At 34.2% G+C, this 18,521-nt stretch overlaps 1 protein-coding gene across 17 annotated transcripts in view; it reads right to left on the reverse strand.

Moving 5' to 3' along the window:
- The window catches only part of ZNF385B (zinc finger protein 385B), a 385,687-nt gene that overhangs the window by 253,855 nt on the left and 113,311 nt on the right, over nt 1–18,521 (reverse strand). Inside the window, exon 1 of one of the 17 annotated variants that reach the window (XM_070581621.1) lies at nt 16,569–16,687. The exons of 15 other annotated variants lie outside the window; for them this stretch is intronic. The gene's annotated coding sequence lies outside the window, so the exon portion shown is untranslated. Of the gene's footprint in view, nt 1–8,881; nt 8,966–16,568; nt 16,688–18,521 lie in introns of those variants that run through there. One more of the 17 variants, XM_070581624.1, reaches the window with a different exon arrangement.

Consider the following 18,521-nt stretch of genomic DNA (forward strand, 5'->3'; position numbering starts at 1 on the left):
TACAAGGAAATACTAGCTTACTGACATCTAAGCTTCAAGAAGGGACGAGCAAAGCTATTGGTAAATATGTGGGCTGAAGTGTCCACTCCGTATGACCAGCAGTGGTTTGGGTTCAGACTGACTTTCACACTTACAGGATATAAAAAGTTTTAACCAACACAGGTTTAATTACAAAGACACAGGAGAGGAAACACAGCACATCTGCGTGATAGCCTCAAACATACCTTCAATACAAGTTCTTACAGAAGTCCAGGCATTGCTTCCCAGATCCCATTAAGATTAGGCTCAACTCTGTTGTAAGAAATGAAATCTCCCAAGTGAATGCAGGCTCCTCTGACATAAGGAAGCCTTACACAAGGAAGGAACCACATCTTATAATTGACTGTGAGCGTGTTTTCCAAGTTTCAACAAGATAGACACTTAGTTATGAGGAAACCATCCAGGAAAGCTGAGGCTCTATTTTCTCCAACAGATTTTCATATACTTGTGATCACATGGTGCCTTGGGTTTGTATGTCAACTAATATACATTGTAGTTCTCTTAGTCCTGATAAGGAGTTGACTTTACAATAAACAATATTGAACACAGATGACATTCCACCTTTATCTTAACTAAGTATGTTTCCAAGGAAACAACATTGACATGGGGTAAATCCAAGGTTATCATGACGTGTGAAACAGATTTAGACTTGATAACTCTTCTGAAAGGGTAAGTCTAAAAATATATCAACAATTTAAAACAAAAATAATACCTTAATTTGTGGGAAGAAAATAGCCTGAAATTAAAATATGGTCAACAGTAGACTATAAGTTTCAGAGTGATTGTATATTTCAGGATAAATGGTAAAGATATTTATTAATTTCAGACTTTAAGTATCATGTTAAAACTATCTGGAGTGATCACTAAAAGAGGAAATATAGAATTTAAAACTTCCAAATATGTAGAAAACTGAAATGAGATTTTAAGAAAAGACAAAGCACATTCCATCCAAAAGCATGAAAAACAAATGGAAAGGAGGCAAAAAGGGAAATATATAGCACATTTTAAGATGGTAGAAGAGAAATCCAAGCATATCAGTTATTGCTATAAACATAAATGGACTAAATTCTCCAGATTAGGTTCAAAAGAGATTAGATTAAAAATAAAACATAAATTCAAGCTTTATGCTCTTTAAAAGCGACATAGGAGAAAAATGCTAAAGAACCCCCAGTAATTATATTGATATTAGAAAAAATAGACTTCAAGGCAAAAAGAATTAGTAAAGATGAAAAGGTACACGATAAAAAAAATTCAATACACTATGAAGGAATACACAAACTAACAATGTTAGTAATGAAAACAACAATTAGAGATGTTTCAAAGATTTAAACTTATTATTTAAGGGCTATAATTATAAGTTTATACCACATTTGGAAAGCACAGATGAAATGGAAACATTCCTAGGAAAATACATCTTAGCCAAAATTGACTCAAGAAGAAATATAAAAACCAAATAGTTTGCATAAGACTGGTTTTAAAAGTAAGTTTTGCCAATCATTTAAGGAACAGATAATCTCAATCTCTCAAACTCTTACAAAAGAAAAAAAAGGAATATATACTCCAACTCTTTTTATGAGGCTAATACATCCTGTAACAAAACCACATGAGGATAATACAAGAAAAAAATTTAGTCCATTCTCACTCACAAAGACACATTAAACAATCACAAAAATTATTAGCACGCTGAATTCAGCAAGTTAAACATTATAAGCTAGGCAGATTTACACAGAAATAACAATTGGTTTAATTAGAAAATTAATGTAATTAATTGCATACATAAATATAAAAGTAAAAGCATATGATCATTTCAATAAACACAAAAAAGTATTTCATAAGATGCAATACCATTTATAATAAAGTGTTAGCATGCCAGTTAGGAAAGGGAAATTTCATAATATTTTATAGGATGTATATTAAAAACCACACTTATTGATAAAATTTAAAAGTATTTTCTTTAAGATCAGGAATAAAGGAAAGGAATATTTCTACAGCATTTGCTTTCTTCTGCCTCTTTACATCTACTGGTAAAAGGAGAGTCTGGACCAAGATGACGACAAAGGAGGCTGCTGAATTTCCCTCCCTCTCACAGGTGTACTGAATACACAGCTACACAGAAGGCAAATTCCTTTGAGAGAAATCCAGAAACTAGCTGAGTGATTCCTACTCATCAGGCACCTGAGAAAATATTCACATTAAAACAGCCTGCATCTAGGTAGTGACTGCAATCCTCCTCTTTGAGACATTGACGAGTCTTGGTACACCCTCATCTACTCGGAGACAGTAAGAACAAACATGGTGGCTTGGCAATCACGAAGGTTTAAGATAGATGGATCCATCAATAGATAGATTTATATCTATCTGTCTATGTCTATACACATACACAGAATGGAATATTATTCAGCCTTAAAAAAGAAGGAAATCTTGACATTTGTGACAACATGGATAAACCTGAAGGGCATTAAAGCATTATGCTAAGTGAAATAAGCAGGACAGAGAAAGACAAATACTGCATGATACCACTTATATGTGGAATCTAAAAAAAAAAGTCAAACTCACAGAAAAAGAAGCAGAGTGGTGATTGCCAGGGGCTGGTGTTGGGGGAAATAAGGAGAGACTAATTAAAGTGTCCAAACTTTCACTTACAAGATGAATAAGGTCTGAGGATCTAAGTATAACATGGTGACTATAGTTTATAATACTGTATTGCATAATTGAAATTTGCTAAGAGAGTAGAACTTGTGTTCTCATCAAAAGAAAAAAAAGTAGGAGCCTGCCCAGTGGCATAGTGGTTAAGTTCACAGACTCTGCTTCAGTGTCCCAGGGTTTGCAGGTTCAGATCCTGGACATGGATCTACACACTACTCATCAGGTCATGCTGTGGAGGCATCTCACATACAAAATAGAGGAAGATTGGCAACAGGTCTTAGCTAAGGGCCAATCTTCCTCACCAAAAAAAATTAAAGAAAAGAAAGGTAAATATGTGAGGTTATGGATGTATTAATTAACTCAGTGGTGGGAATCCTTTCCCAATGTGTATAATATATAATCATCATACAATTTAAATATATTACAATTTTATTTGTTAATTATACCTCAGTAAAGCTGAAAAAATATTTAGAGTATTAAACAATTTATAATAAAAGAAGGAATAAAGGCAAGAAAGCATACTTTGACCACTCTATTTAAGTTACCAATTTGTTTGTTTGTTTAAATGATCGTTTCTAGCCAGTAGTATAAGACAAAAAAAAGAAGTACAAGGTAGGAAAAAAACAGAAAATAAAAAAAACAGATATTATTTGAAGATGATATGATTATATGTAAAATATGAAATAATCTAAAGATAAATTATTAGAATCAACAGACAATATGGCAAGATGAATGGATACAAATAAACATACAAAGTCAATTGCATTTCTATATACTAGAAATATCAATTAATAAACCTAATTTATAAAAAAGATATCACTTTAAACAGCAACAGAACATGTACAATGCTCAGAAGTGTATCTAAAAAAAGATGTTTCAGCCATTTTTAAGGAAATTATAAGACTTTATATAAAGACTTTAAAGAAGATATAAATTTATAGAGAAGTAGACCATACTCTTAGATAAGAAGACTCAATATTTGTACAGAAGAACAAATGGCCAAGATAGAATTCCTGAAGAAGAAAAACAAGGAGGAGTGTTTGGCACAATCAGCTATAAAGACTTGTTATAAGTCTGTAGACATTGAGACACATGTGATTGGTGTTGGAAGATAAATAAACCAACAGAACAGAACAGAGAGTCCAGAAACAAACTTGGATATATACAGAAGCTGGATTTTTACCACAATGGGCATTGAAAACCAGTAGGGAAGAAGAAAATATTCAGTAAATGACTCTAGAACAATTGGTTATCTAGACAGAAGAAAGAAAACTGCAGAAAAAGGATTGCATAAAAACAATCCCAGGTAAATAAAAGATTTAAAGCTACATGATAATACTTTGTAGAAGATTAATATATTTAGGATCTGTATCACTTTGGGGTAGAGAAAGAATTCTTAAACAATACAAAAGCAAAAATCATAAAAGCAATAGAAAAATGTAATTACACTAAAACTAAGGATGAATTTTAATCAAGAGACATCAGAAACAGTGAAAACTCAAGATATAAACTGAGAATATATCTGCAACATAGAAAACTGAAAAGAAATTAGTATCCATACCATATAAATAACTGCTGGAAATAAATTTTTTTAAAAAATTAATGACTCAAAAATAGTCGTTGGATATGAATAGGAATTTCACAGAAGAGAAAACACAAATGGCTGATAAACATGAAAAGATGCTCAACCTCATTAGTTATCAGAGATATGCAAATTAAATCCCCAATGAGATAGCATTTCACAACCACCAGATTGTCAACAATTTTTAAAAGTCAGTCTCAAGTATTGCCGAGGATGTGGTGCAATCGAAGGCTCATCTGCTGTTGGTCAAAGTGTAAACTGATACCTCAACTCAGGGACATATTTGGCATTCATTCATTCATTCATTCATTCAGTATATATTAATTGACTATCTACTACGCATCTAGTACTATTCTGGGGCTACAGCATGAACAAAACAGATACTAAGTTATCATTTTAAGTTGAACACCCACATCTCTTATGATCTAAACTTCACTTTCTGAAGAGGATATGCTCTATAGAAGATAAGTGTATAACCTAAAGAAATCTGTACACATGTACATATGCAAATGTTCCAAACAGTACTTCCTCTAATCAAACTAAGAAATAAGATAATCAAAATGTGTACCATCAGTTGAATGGATAAATAAATTGGAGTATGGGATACCAAAGAATATAAAACAACATTGAAACTGAATGAATTACAGCTACATATCAAAAAAATATGAATCTCAAAAATTATGATAGTGGAAGATTATGTAACAATGGTAAAAACTAAGCATATTCTAAAGACACATGCATATTTTAGTGGTAAACTGTAAAGAAAAACAAGTGAATACAATTCCAGAAATTAATTACTTCTAGCTAGTAAGAAAGAAATACGGGGCATCTAAGGTAGGGTTTTATTTTTGAATTACGTGGCAGGTATATGGGAGTTTGGTTTGTTTTTTCAAAACTACTTCTATGTTTTATATACATTTTGAAAATATTTTATATTTTATTTTAAAAAATCCTCTATATCCTTAACATACTAATTAGGCTAAGTTTCTTTGCTTGATATCATTTTGGACCAAAACAATAAAGTAGTAAAATCAAGGATTCACAAATGTCACTGTATATATTTACATCATATAAAAAATAGTATATCCTATAATAGTATAATCTTGTCTCAGTGAAAAATAATTTAAAATCATCAGAATACTGAATAAAGGACATATGATAATGTAGTTATCAAGAGCAAAATCTATAATACTGTACGAAATTGTTTAAAGGTTCAATTGAGTTAGTACTCGAAAAATATTTATATATGCAAATTCTTCCAGAGACATACCTGCCGTGGTAGAATCACTCTATAATTTGCCCCGTTAAGAAATAAACCTTGAAAATAGTTCACAAACATGTTAGGAAATGATTTTTAGGGATTTATAAAATAGAAAACCATTCATCTAAATTGATTCAGCATTGTGCTTATAAAGCTAGAAATCATAATTAGTGAACATATTATTCAAACATAACTTCAGTTTCAGACTTGCAGATGAGGCTAAGGTAATGCTTTTCAGAATAGAAATATTGAACTGGGGCCTCCTTTATAAAGGTCGATAATTATTTTGACCCTTTAAACCAAATTCTAATAAATAACTCCTTGTTAGACTGTAGCTGGGAAGTTAGGGACGAGGGAGCGCATCTAGCGCCCTTGATGCATAGACCAGTGCTTGCACCCATGAATGAACTATTTTTACAGAAAATTCTTAACGAGAGATTCTGTAATTTAAACAATTAATAATTTTGCTAGAAAATAAACTCATTTAATGGTCAATATGTATTTTGAAAATAAATTCTAAATCTATGCCACTATTGGTAGGCATATACACATAGATAATTTGGGGGAATTTTCACAATACATGTAAACAAATGCTCATTACAATGAATTAATATCACTACTATATATCTACAGGAAACTATGAAACATTAGTTAAATTATAGAATAAAAATTTAATTTCACTCATCAGATCGGGAACTGCACAGACATATTTTTCAAAACTTCAGGATAGTAAGAAAAAAGGCTTCTGTGATTAAAGGTTCAGTGTACACTGTTCAATCAAATAATCTAATTTCTAAACACCTAAGTATTTAGAAATGTCAAGTGAAATTACTCTAGTTTAGGAGAGTTGTAGATTTTCAGTGAAAGGTTAGTCATAAATGAAATACTCCTTTAACTACATTTCCCTACGATATACTCTGTATAGTCGATAACAAAAGCAAGATTCAATTACATTAAAATTACCCGCCACATATATGAGTGTGTGTGCATGTATATATACATATTTATATATATGTGTATGTAAGTATATATATTTTTCCTTTTTCTTTTGAGATTATACATTCATAAAAAGGTCATTTTAGACATTTTTTCTGTATGCTATAAATTAAGGTGTTGGGTTTTTACATAATATATTTTTGGTATGTAGTCATAAAGTTCTCTATTTCTCTAGCTCTCACTGTCAGTTTCACACTGCACTACAGTGTGAAATTGAAAGAAATGGTGCAAAACTGACAACTGGAAGCTCAGAAATTTAACAAGAAATTACTATGCAAATTGTTTGAGAGAGGTTAAAAAATAAATATTTGATAGCAATTGACTATATTCTAATTTGATGAGATGTTTCAGATAAAGAACCCCAGATTCTTCTAAATGTATGAACATTTATATACGTATAAACTTTTAAAAAACAGAAGTAGGATAGTCTGGGCAATAGCACACTATCTTCACTACTTTACAGGAAAAGATGTATAGTGTTTCTAGAATTAAATCTTACAGCCATAGCTTCTGCTTATCTCCCTAGATTTAAGTTGCAGTTCCCACTTTTGCAGTCGTGTGGATGAGATAATGGTCATTTCAAACCCTTTCTCCACAGCAACCTTTTCAACTTCCTTTACAACAAATATGAAATAACAGTTAAAAAAAGGAATGGTGTGGAAGGTCACCTTTGATATTCTGTGTCTTTCTCTTCATTAAAATCTCTTGAATATTCATTGCCCTCATAAATCAGTTATCATTATTTGGGTTCTCAGAGTTAGGTCACCACTTCATACCTCCTTTCATCTTCTTAATAGATACACGTCCTGTACTTCTGCATAACCTTTCTGTGTTTCCTTCGATTCCCTCCTGTCCCATTCAAGGCACTGTTTTAACAACTCAAGCCTGGAATCACATTCCCAACTCTTCCACTTACCAGCTGTGTGATTTAAGGCAGTTACTCTCTGGACCTCTGTTGATCACTAGAATATGGGAGTGTTAGCACTTGTCTTGCAGCAATTTTTTTAAACGTTAAATGTGATTTTATATGTAAAGCATTTAGCGTAGTAGTTGACACATGGTAAGTCCTCAATAAACTGTGGTTGGTGGTGGCTTAGTATTTTTATTATGTCACTCTTTAGTGCTCCTCTTCTAGACTTTCTACATTATTTCATGATGGCAAAGTGCAATATAAATAGCACAAAGGTAGCCAGAAAATTCTGGGATACTTCTGTTCGTTTAGTAAGTGATTATAAAGATGATAATGAGGAGGAGGAAATAATATCAGTAATAATGGTGCCTTTGTGCTTTACAAACATTTTTCATAGACATCATCTCATGTAACACGCATAGCATCTCTGTAAGTTTTGTAGAGCAGATATCATTTTCCCTATTTTAAGGATGAGGAAATTAAACCACAGAGAGGTTGAATAAGTAGCCCAACTGGACATTGACTGGACAGTGAGTCAGTTAATGCAAAATGGAGACCAGAATCCACACTACTTCAACCCAAGTTGTGTGTGAAGTAACCCAAGTACACCACAAAGGGTGATATAAACAAGCATGCCATTCCATCTTGAAATACTAGTCCTTTGGTGCAAGTAGAGTTTGATGTGCGTGCTTCACGGAACACCTGAATGATAGTGGTCAGTTCAGATGAGATGAACAAATACTTGACATCCAAAATAGATCACAGCTGCCTTGAAAGATGGTTCAAGTGCAGCAGAAGAAAGATAATTTATCAGATAATCCTTTAATTTCTATGACTATTATTTTCATAAATTCAAAATATATTAAAATAGACTCTAACTTGAATTATTCTACTTAAAATATCCATCAGTTTTACCTTTCCAAAAAGTCATACTCCAAACAATGTAAAATACAACTGATCTATTTTCTGGTCCACAGAACTTTCGAGGGGAGTTGTGTTAGCTAATGAACATGAGGATCCTACGTCATGAACTATCGTATAATGAAACACATGAGAAAAGTCCTATATAATTGGGAAAATAATATCTGAAAAGTATATGATTGCTACAGTTATAAATGACTACTTCTGGCTTTTTAAGGATACACCATGAGAAACAGCAATAATGCTCAAAATATTTATAATCTATTTAAGTAGACTATACTTAGTCTTTCTGCTTAGATACAGTTTCTGTTTTTATAAGCTTAGAATTATATACAAAACAAGGATAAACTGAGAATTACATGATTAAAAATGTAACCAATGAACATGTCCAAATAAAACCTGTTTTGAATAACCACCATGGAAAACATATCACACCTAAATTCTATGTATTTAAGCCATATGGAGCACATCAAAGCTACCATAAAGTGACTGAAAAGATTTATTTTGAACATTGAGGAAATCTTACTTGTGAGCAGATGCCTAGACTAGCTTGGAGGCAGCAGGTTTTCATTAGGTGAGTAATCACATCACTGGAGCATTTTTGTGAAGTCTATAAAAAGAATATTTAGTAGTAAAATGCATGCATATTGATGATAACAAACAATATGGGCACTTCAAGCAACTCTGAAGAGAATCACAGTCACAATAAACGCCCTGAATCTTAAGACAAATGCTGCTCATCCCCATTCACAGAAAGCAACTGCCCTTTCGTCGGGTTTGACTCTTTCAGACAAAAATCAATGAGAAATTGGCCTGAATAAAACGCCCATGATTAAACTCTTGCAGCATAGTTATCTCAATAATACTCTCTCATTGAATCCTTCACGTTCTTAGGGCAGCTAGTTCTGGAAACACTCAAAACACATTACAAATTTTCTTCTCTTTTTTAAAACTATGAATGCAGTCAATCTTCAAAACTCTATGAGAACAGGTGAAAAAGCAGCTATGAAATGAAGTCACATGAAAAATAACCCTGGAATTGTCCAGTTTAGGTGGTTCTTAAAGAGTACTAAAAGCTAGTCTGAATCTCTCATTTTGAAGATAAGGACTTTGAAGCCCAGAGGGTTCTGTGACTTATTCAAGGTCTCAGAGACAATTAGTGGCAGCCTCAAGATGAGACTCCAGAAAATGCAACTCTCATCTGGTGTGTTTTCCCACATAGCACAACCTCTTTTATAAAGAAGGGAGCAGTCAGTGTGAAATATCCACATTTGTGAAGTTTTGGTCTTAAAAATTTATCTTTCTTATAGTTATTTTGGGGGGGGGAGCAAAACAAAATAGCATTATCATATGTGTAAATATTTAAAAAAATAACTTTTGTTTTAAGTTTACTATTATCTGTCTCAATATGTTGCACTTTCTTCCCAGAGAACTGATGTCATCAGAAATCCTTAATATTGGTTAGCAGACTACAGTCTTAATTGTGAAAGATAATATCTGACTCTCAGTTGGGAAGACTTTGGGACAGAACAAAAATCAACCCTAGTTTAATGTATGAGTGTTAGAAATCCATGTGAAAATACTCTGCAAAAACAGCCCTGTCATTTTATGTATATATAATTTTAAAGCCCATTTATGAGTTCTTGATAAAAGATCAAGTCAGGAAACTGTTAAAAATTATTACAACAGGGGTAGCACAAATAGTTTTTAAATTTTTCTTAAATCCAATCCCTAAAGTAATACCTTCTAAAAAGATGCAAATACTTTACACTTTAGAGTATTAGATAGAGAATGGACTAAGTTCGAACAACATAGTAGAGTTGAAATAGGACTTCAAAGAAAATTTAGTTCACATAAAATATTTATACTTGAGTTAAAGAAAACTAATGAAAATATCATTCTGTACTCAAAACAAAAAGGGAAATTAACTTTCTTTTTAGTTTGTTTCCTAAAAATCCCAAAAGGAAACATTTAATTTTCTAGGACAAGCTGAAAGACATAGGTAAAAAGGTAACACAGCTAGAGCTGAATTAATCAAGCAAATATCATTGACAATCAACAGAACGTTCCTGGTGATTAAACACATTTTGAGACAGCTGGAGGTGGACCCGATCTAGTCGGAAAGTCCATGGGAACAGACTCTTATGAATGCAAAGTGGTTTTAGAAAACTGAATTTTGTAAACAGTTGTAAACCCCAGCAGTTTCAAGACTACAGGGACAAAATCTGAGTAAAAACCAAAAGAGTAACCCTTACATTTTCAAGTTTAGAGATATCTTATTAACTAGTACAGCTTCTTACCCAATTTCATTCTTATTTTTTAGGTTGCGTTATGCTTATATGAAATACTTGTCTTCTCCAGTTTCCTGAATATTCCAAGGGTCACGTAACTATTAGCAATCAGGAAATAGGGCATTGAACACCACAGTGTTCCAAGGCTAAGATTGCTTTAACTATTAATTCTAAATTGTTAAATCTAACTATATCTGGATTCTTGTTCAATCTATTTACACGTGCATTGGGAAAATTCCAAGACTGACCACACCCCTAGTTAGAGCGAACACATATTCCATTAGAGCAACCTGAGTTCATGCCTGGGTCCTGGCTTTGGCATTAATAATTCTTTAAAGGGTCCTATTTTAATGATAAATCATATGAGCACCACCTATAAAGAACTTTAAATAGCCTCTTCCCTTACTCTCCTAGGCCCCAAGACGTCCTTCCATGTAACTTAGTGCTGGACAAGGAGTAAAGTGTTGACCTCACCATAACAGAAACATTTCAATATACACCTTGACTTTTTAGTTCCTACCTCCTGTCCCTTTTCTTTAATACTTTCTATTACTAATACAAATTTTGCTTCTTCAATGGAAATTTGTGGGTTATTCTTCTCATTTCCCCCGAGGGCTTAGCTGGCCTGGAAGCATAGACCTGATTTAAAATATTAGATCTATAGGAAAATGCTTCAAAACCACTAAGTAACTTATGAATCAATTATTGCAACACAGTTCATTTGTAAATTAGGTACAGCTTCTGTATTGATAAAAGAATTTAGAACAAAATTTATACTTAATAAATACTATTGAATAAACACCTAAATGAATGGTTAGGAAAAAAATTTATAGACCGGATTAAGTGTGAAGTAATAGAAAAATTCTTATGCTACAAAGAGAAAGAGACAGGGTGGCAATAAGATAAAGAAGAAGCATAAAATCAAAAGTATAATTAAGTTTGAAAGAATCCCTGCCATGCACTGGTTTTCCACAATGACCAGCATGTCCCAAGGCACCAAAAATTATAAACTCAGTCTACTGGGACATTTTTAAATTTTTACTGTAAAAATGTAACAGACTTTGTGAAGGAAATCACTACTTAAAATGGAATAAGTTTTTAGAAATATGCACTTAGCAAAATGAAATGCATCTATTTCTTCAAGCAAAATATGCATACTTTGGCTTTCAACCTGTAATGTTCAGATCTGGATAGTATTGTTCCCATTTTGCACAAAAAAGTTAGCCAAGACTGCGAACTTGGAAAGGTGGACCTCTGCTTTTATTTTTTCACACTTAGCATGTTTTTAAGCATCGGACCAGGCTCTGTAGCACACATAAATTTATTTGATCATTGCTCCTACTCGATGAGGTATATTTTACAGATGAGAACACTTGAGTTTAGAGAGATTAGAGAACTTTCCCATGATTAATAAAAGTCAGGTCAGAGTGGAACCTGTGTCTGCCTGATGCCAGATTACAAACTCTTTGCCGCTGTACTCTATTATCTCACTCTTAATAGTTCCTTCACGTCAATTCAGCTGTGGAGCTTCTTTCAAAGACTCTCCGTTACCTGCACAGTAGAGCACAAACCCCTTTAAGCAGCGATTCTCAAAGGTGGCTTTAGAACATACTGAAAAGCTTTTAAAAATACCCATGGCCAGTGATTCTGATTTAACTGATCAGGGCGAAGCCTGGGCATCCGCACTATTTAAAAGTTCCCCAGCTGATTCTAACGATCAGCCAGGGGTGAGAGGGCCCCTGGAGACTTGCATGCCGGGCCCTCGGCAACCAGCTTGTCAGCTTCACCAAAACCCTGTTTCCTGACAGTTCTTCACAGCCACCCTCCCCGCCAGATACACCACAAACAGAGCACCACTTGGCACTAATCTTTACACAAAGAAGGAACGCCTATCAAAGGAAAGAAACTTGCTTATTTGGATTAGGATCTCTCTCTTTCTTGTACAAATGTTCAGCATTTGTAGTTTGGGTATTATAATCCCTGATTCTTGGCCACTTCTTTGAAATATTGAAACTGTCTCACAGGGAAAGTTTGTGAAACATCTTTCCCTGCTCTATTTCTGTGGTCATTTTTATGAGTCACAGAAAGACAGAAAATTCATAAGATGTTAGCATTAGGTCAACAGTGACTATGTCCAGTTAGCTCAGCCAATTAGAGGACTGTGTTAATGAGACTAATTTCATGGCTTTCCCGTCATCTAGTTGGCTCTATCTGGACTCACAAACACAAACTCTGCCCTTAGTCCTGGGTAGGCAATGCGTAAATGCCAGCAATTATGTAGCTGATCACAATAGGTAAGGATATACATACATACATATATATGGCTCAGTGAAAATCCAATAGTATCATCTTCAAATGCAAAGAAGAACATATTTTAAGAGCAGCAGTACAGCGAATTTAGACCAATTAGAAGACAGTTAGAAGGAAAATGTCTAATCAACAGTCAGTTGATCATAATATCATTAATCAAGTCCTTCATGCCACAGTTCTGCAAGTTGATACAAGATAAAATCACTCCCACTTAAGCCCATCTGGGATACTGAGCTTATTAAACAGAAATAATGAGTTAAATTAATATTCACACTCAGCATTAAAACCCTAGAAGCAAGGGAATTCATGCTAAAACGTCCATCATCTCATCATGACTTTGTATTACAACCCTAAAGGTAAGATCACCCAGTGTTGTGAGTTTCTCAAACAGAGAACTAAATGTATGAGACTGAAAAACAAACCCACTGCACAACGGGGTGAGCTCAGCACAGCACTGAATGCTATCATGTTTATGGATTTAAGGCGTGCCTTACTATTATTTTAATGTAGTTTTTGGTCTTTCTTTCCTTTTAATATGGTAGTGTGACTTGCATTGAGGTACTCTGGGAGTTTTCATTTCACAAAGCTGAAGTCCCCTCAAGCCCTGGTGTTTTATGTGGACACTCCAGAGTAAGACAAGTGGAAGTCTTTTATGGGAGGAACTCTCAAGTGACTGCGTATAAGCATGAATACTTGAGGACTATATTTCCAGAAAGTTCTGGAAGGAAAAACACCCACCATCAGGCAGGCCAAGGCTGGACACCAGGAGTGGTCATAGAAGGTCAATGTAACACCTGCTCAGGACTTGACCAAACACCAGCTTTTCACCTTGAACTTGTAGGGAATAGACACTTGGGAGGACAAAGGGCAACAGGCTGGATCATCATCCAATTACCTGACACAACGGCTTCTGCTTTACCTCTTTTCCCATCCATTAACCATGGCTAGACACCACGAAGTCATCATCTGGGAATCCTGTGAGCTTTACTGTGATAACTTTTGATCACATCACATTCCTTCCATTTTCCCTCCACTTCTTTCATCTTTCATTTTATTTTTTATATGAATATATCTGTTTTCTCAAAAGTAAACCATGTGTATGTTAAAAAATTCAAAAGTACAGTCTAGTAGTTAAAAGTCTACTTCAAACAGTACAAAGAGTACGTAGCTAACAGTAATTCCACTTTGGACTCAGTCCCCAGGCCCCCTATCAAGTTCATTCATCCTTTCTTGCTCTCTTTCTTTCTCTTCCACCTCTCCTCCTCGCCCTCTCTCTCTCTGTGTACATATTTACACACATATACAAATACACAAATATACATCTTATATACAAACAGTATATACTTTGTCCTGCATATTACTTGTTTTGCTAATATCTTATAAATTATTCCATATCAATTCTTATAGAAGTACCTTATCATTTTAAATTACTGCATAATATCTGCTATGATTTGAATCTTTGCGTGCCCCCCAAATTCACATGTTGAACTCCCAATGCCCAATGTGATTGTCTTAGAAGATGGGGCCTTTGGGAGTGCTTAGGTCTTGAGGGTAGAGTCCTCCTGAATGGGATTCACGTTCTTACAGAAGAGAACTCATAGAGATCCCTTGCCCCTTCCTCCATGTGAGGATACAACAAAAACTCTGTGACTTGGAAAAGGACACTTACCTGACATTGCTAGCATTGTGATCTCAGAGTTCCAGCCTCCAGAACTGTGAGGAATAAATTTCTCTTATTTATAAGTTACCCCGTCTGTGGTATTTAGTCATAACAACCCGAACAGGTAAGACAATATCACGCAGCATGGATGAATCATAGTTATTATCATCACCTACTGCTGGGTATTTTTTTTTCCTACTACAAATAATGTTACAATAAAATCCTGTGTGTATGTGTATATGGATACATGCAAAAAAATTATTAGTGTATGTATCTTTGTATACATATGCAAGCATACATGTTGACTAAACCTGGGGTAGTACAATTGCTGGGTCAAAAGATATGCATATTTTAAGTTTTGATAGTTATTGCCACATTGTCTTGCAAATACATGAACCAATTTACATTCCACCCAACAGTGTATGAGAGTGCCTGCATGCCCGCACATTTGCTAACTCACTGTATTATCATAAAGTTTTATCTTGCCCATCTGATAGGTAAGAAAAATAGTGTCTTCCTGCAGCTTTAATTAAATAATTAATCTTTTATGAGCAGTAATATCAAATAATTTATTGAGTTCTGCATAAGTATCACAGATCCTGTATTCAAGTGTGCTATCCTTTAGTCAATGTTTTAAGAATATCATTTATTGTGTGCCAGCTGTTATACTGAGATACATATATTTAAAAGAATTGGGACACAGTCCATATCCTCGAGGTACTCACAGTCTAGTAGGAGAGAAAGATATTTTTTAAATAATTCATATATATTGAGATAAGTACAATAATAGAATATGTATACTGTTTAGATGTAGAAATGGTTAACTCTGGGTAAAATGTTTGTTCCTTAAGTATACCTTACTTATCTAAATAATTTATTTTTTAACATTTTTTAAACACATTCAAGTGTGATATGTAAAGAAATGCAATACCTAGATGAGCAAGAAGCATGTTTGTGGTAATTACAGCTAATAATTAGAAGTCTTGATTAGGTGAAAAGCTATTTTTACTGACTCATCTATACTTAAAATCTATAGTCATTGAAATATGAGTACACAGAATAATGTATAAAATTCTCCATCTTGTTTGATACTTGTTTTGGGGACTTACAACTTTGTCTAAAAAATAAATTACAGCATATCTTTTCTCCATCTATTTTGCAGACATTTTTTAGCTCCTCTTTTGATTAACAAAATCAAAGCACAAACTTTAGTTTCTTGCCCTTCCTCCACCCCCAACTCAATGAACCATTAAACTTTTAATACACAGTGATTCTTATTAACTGTTGGATTTGTTATACCACACTAAAGACGCTTGCCCTTTAGTATGAGGAGAGTCAAGGATAGTTCATTATATTACACAGAAAGCCCTTTAAGTATTCAGAACCTACAAAATGTGATAATACTGTTAACATAATTGACTGGTAAGGCTACTACTTGAGATTTTAATGATCATTCCAACCTTCTTTAAAAACTGTCTTCCAACCAACAGGAAAGCTTTAAAACTTTATTCCTGGACTAAATGCAACTCGCTGATCACACTCCCTTTTCAACATCTTTCCTTTATTTCCGAACTTCATCACATTGTTTGTAGCCTACTGGGAAGTCCTCACTCAAATGTAAACATTCAAGCTGGGCTGCAAAGAACTAGGCAGAAGAGGCTAGTATGGAAGATGTATGGATGCTGTTGAGTCATGGTTCAAGAGATCTAGGTTCGATTTCCAGTTCTGCTCTCTTTGGACAGTTGCTTACCTTTTTGTTGATGCTGATTGATTACCAGTATAATGAGAAAATACTACTTTCTCTATCTACTTCCAAGTATTATGGGAAGGATCAAATGAAATAATAGTTGGAAATGGATGAAGACTTATAAGCAATAAGGTTCTCTGAATCCCTTTCAGATCCTCCCTTTCTTTCCCACCCAGGCCCAATTCTTTATGTGGCCTCCACCTACCCAAAGCCTCCCATGCTGTGTCACTTCATTGAGGTCTCCTGTGCTCCGCCCTCATATCTTCCTCCAATATTTATCTGTTTTATGTTTTGTCTCTCAGATTCTGTATTACTAGAAGACAGCTATAAAAGAAGAAAGAATAATTTGGAAATAATAATGGGTTACATTTATTGAGTACTCACCGCATGCCAAACCATAAAGTCATCATTGGCAACCTTACAGTTTTTACTATGATAACTTCTGATTATATCATATTCCTCCCATTTTGCCTCAACTTGCCAAGTAAAGAACTTTAAATACACTATTCTCACTTAATCTTTACAACAAATCCAGTGCAGTCTATTACTATTCTTGTTTTACAAGATGAGGAAGCTGAGACTTGGGAAATGAAGTAATTTGCCCATGGTCATGCAGCTGAGTTGTGGTGGAGATGGACTTGGAACCTCATAGAATCTCTTCCCACAATCACTGTGCTCTGCTGCTTCTTCCAGTTGCAGGACTAATGTAACAAATGAATGGCCACTGATGTATTACCTTATTAATTTAACATGTTCATCCAATCCTAGAGTCTGAAGTTGGAAGATCATCTGCTTTAACATCCACACAATGTTTATCCTCCTTTATCACATACCTTAGTCACATTCTGTCTTTTGCTTCAGGACCACCAATGGGGGACATGCATTATGTCCAAAGAAGGAATCCCTTCATATTCAGACAGCTCTATTGGGAAATTCTTTATATCAAGCAAAAATCTTTCTTCTCGAAAAGCCTATACACTGATCTTAATTTTACCTGAAAGCTTTATTGAAAAACTATATTCAAATGTTATAATAAATCCTCCAATGATCTCTTCTCTTTTACAAAGTACTCAGTGCACTTTGCCCATGGTGGTCATTCTCAAATGAAAGCACCTAAAGGTCTGCATTTCTCCCAAACTCCAGGCATGCTCTAACTAGTTGAGCAAACTTAATTGTTACAGATACTCTATTTTTTCTAATCTCATTTAATATACCATTAAGATTGTGGGGAGCAATCGTGTCATGCTTTTGACTCATATATGAGTTTATAGTTCATCAATACTCCTACATCTTTTCTCGCTTTCTCTTCCATTTACTGTAGTTGAAATTGACCATGTTGGAGTTGGTCCATCCTTTTAAAAACAGAGTTTCTAACTGGGGCTACACATTGGAACCACCTTGGGAGCTTTAAAAATATTGATTCCTGGGTTGCATTCCCAGAGATTCTGATGTATTTAATACGAAGTGTGGCCTAGGTATCAAGATTTATATTAATTGTATTTTCCTATGTATTTATTATCTCAACTTCATATCATCTACAGATTTAATGACCAGGTCATCAATGTTCTCACCAAGTCACTGCAGAGTCCTAGACCCTTACCTTAACTTAATATTGGCCAGGTACACTTGGGTATAGGCACTCCACCAGTTACAAATCTACTAAATTACATTATCTTTCAGTCAACAGTTTTCTATTTTGTTCACAAAATGATATCAACAAAGATTTTGTTAAATGTCTTACAGAGAGCTAGTCTTGGGCAGTGGTTAAAAGCATGGATTCTGGAGCCTGACTGCCTGCATTCAAATCCCAGCTGAGTTACCTGGATGATGTTAGGCAGGTAACCTAACCTCTTTGTACTTCAGTTTCTCTACTTCTAACATAGGTATAATATTGCGTACTCATTGGGTTGTTATATGGATTAAATGTAAAGGGTCTGGTATAGCAGTTAGTCTGAAAGTGTTAGCTATCACTGCTATTATTACTAAGCCTATTATACACTATTTACTGCATTCACTTGATTAAAGAAGAACGATGATAAAATTTGCAGATAGGGATCCAATGCTGGTTAAATCAGTTGTAAGTGAAGCAAGACATATGTGTTAGAAATCATTTCCAAGGCATCCCTATTTTCTCCTTACCCCATTACCGGATTTCTAA

The sequence above is a fragment of the Equus przewalskii genome, chromosome 17 (genome assembly GCF_037783145.1).
Source record: "Equus przewalskii isolate Varuska chromosome 17, EquPr2, whole genome shotgun sequence".
Lineage (NCBI taxonomy): Eukaryota > Metazoa > Chordata > Mammalia > Perissodactyla > Equidae > Equus > Equus przewalskii.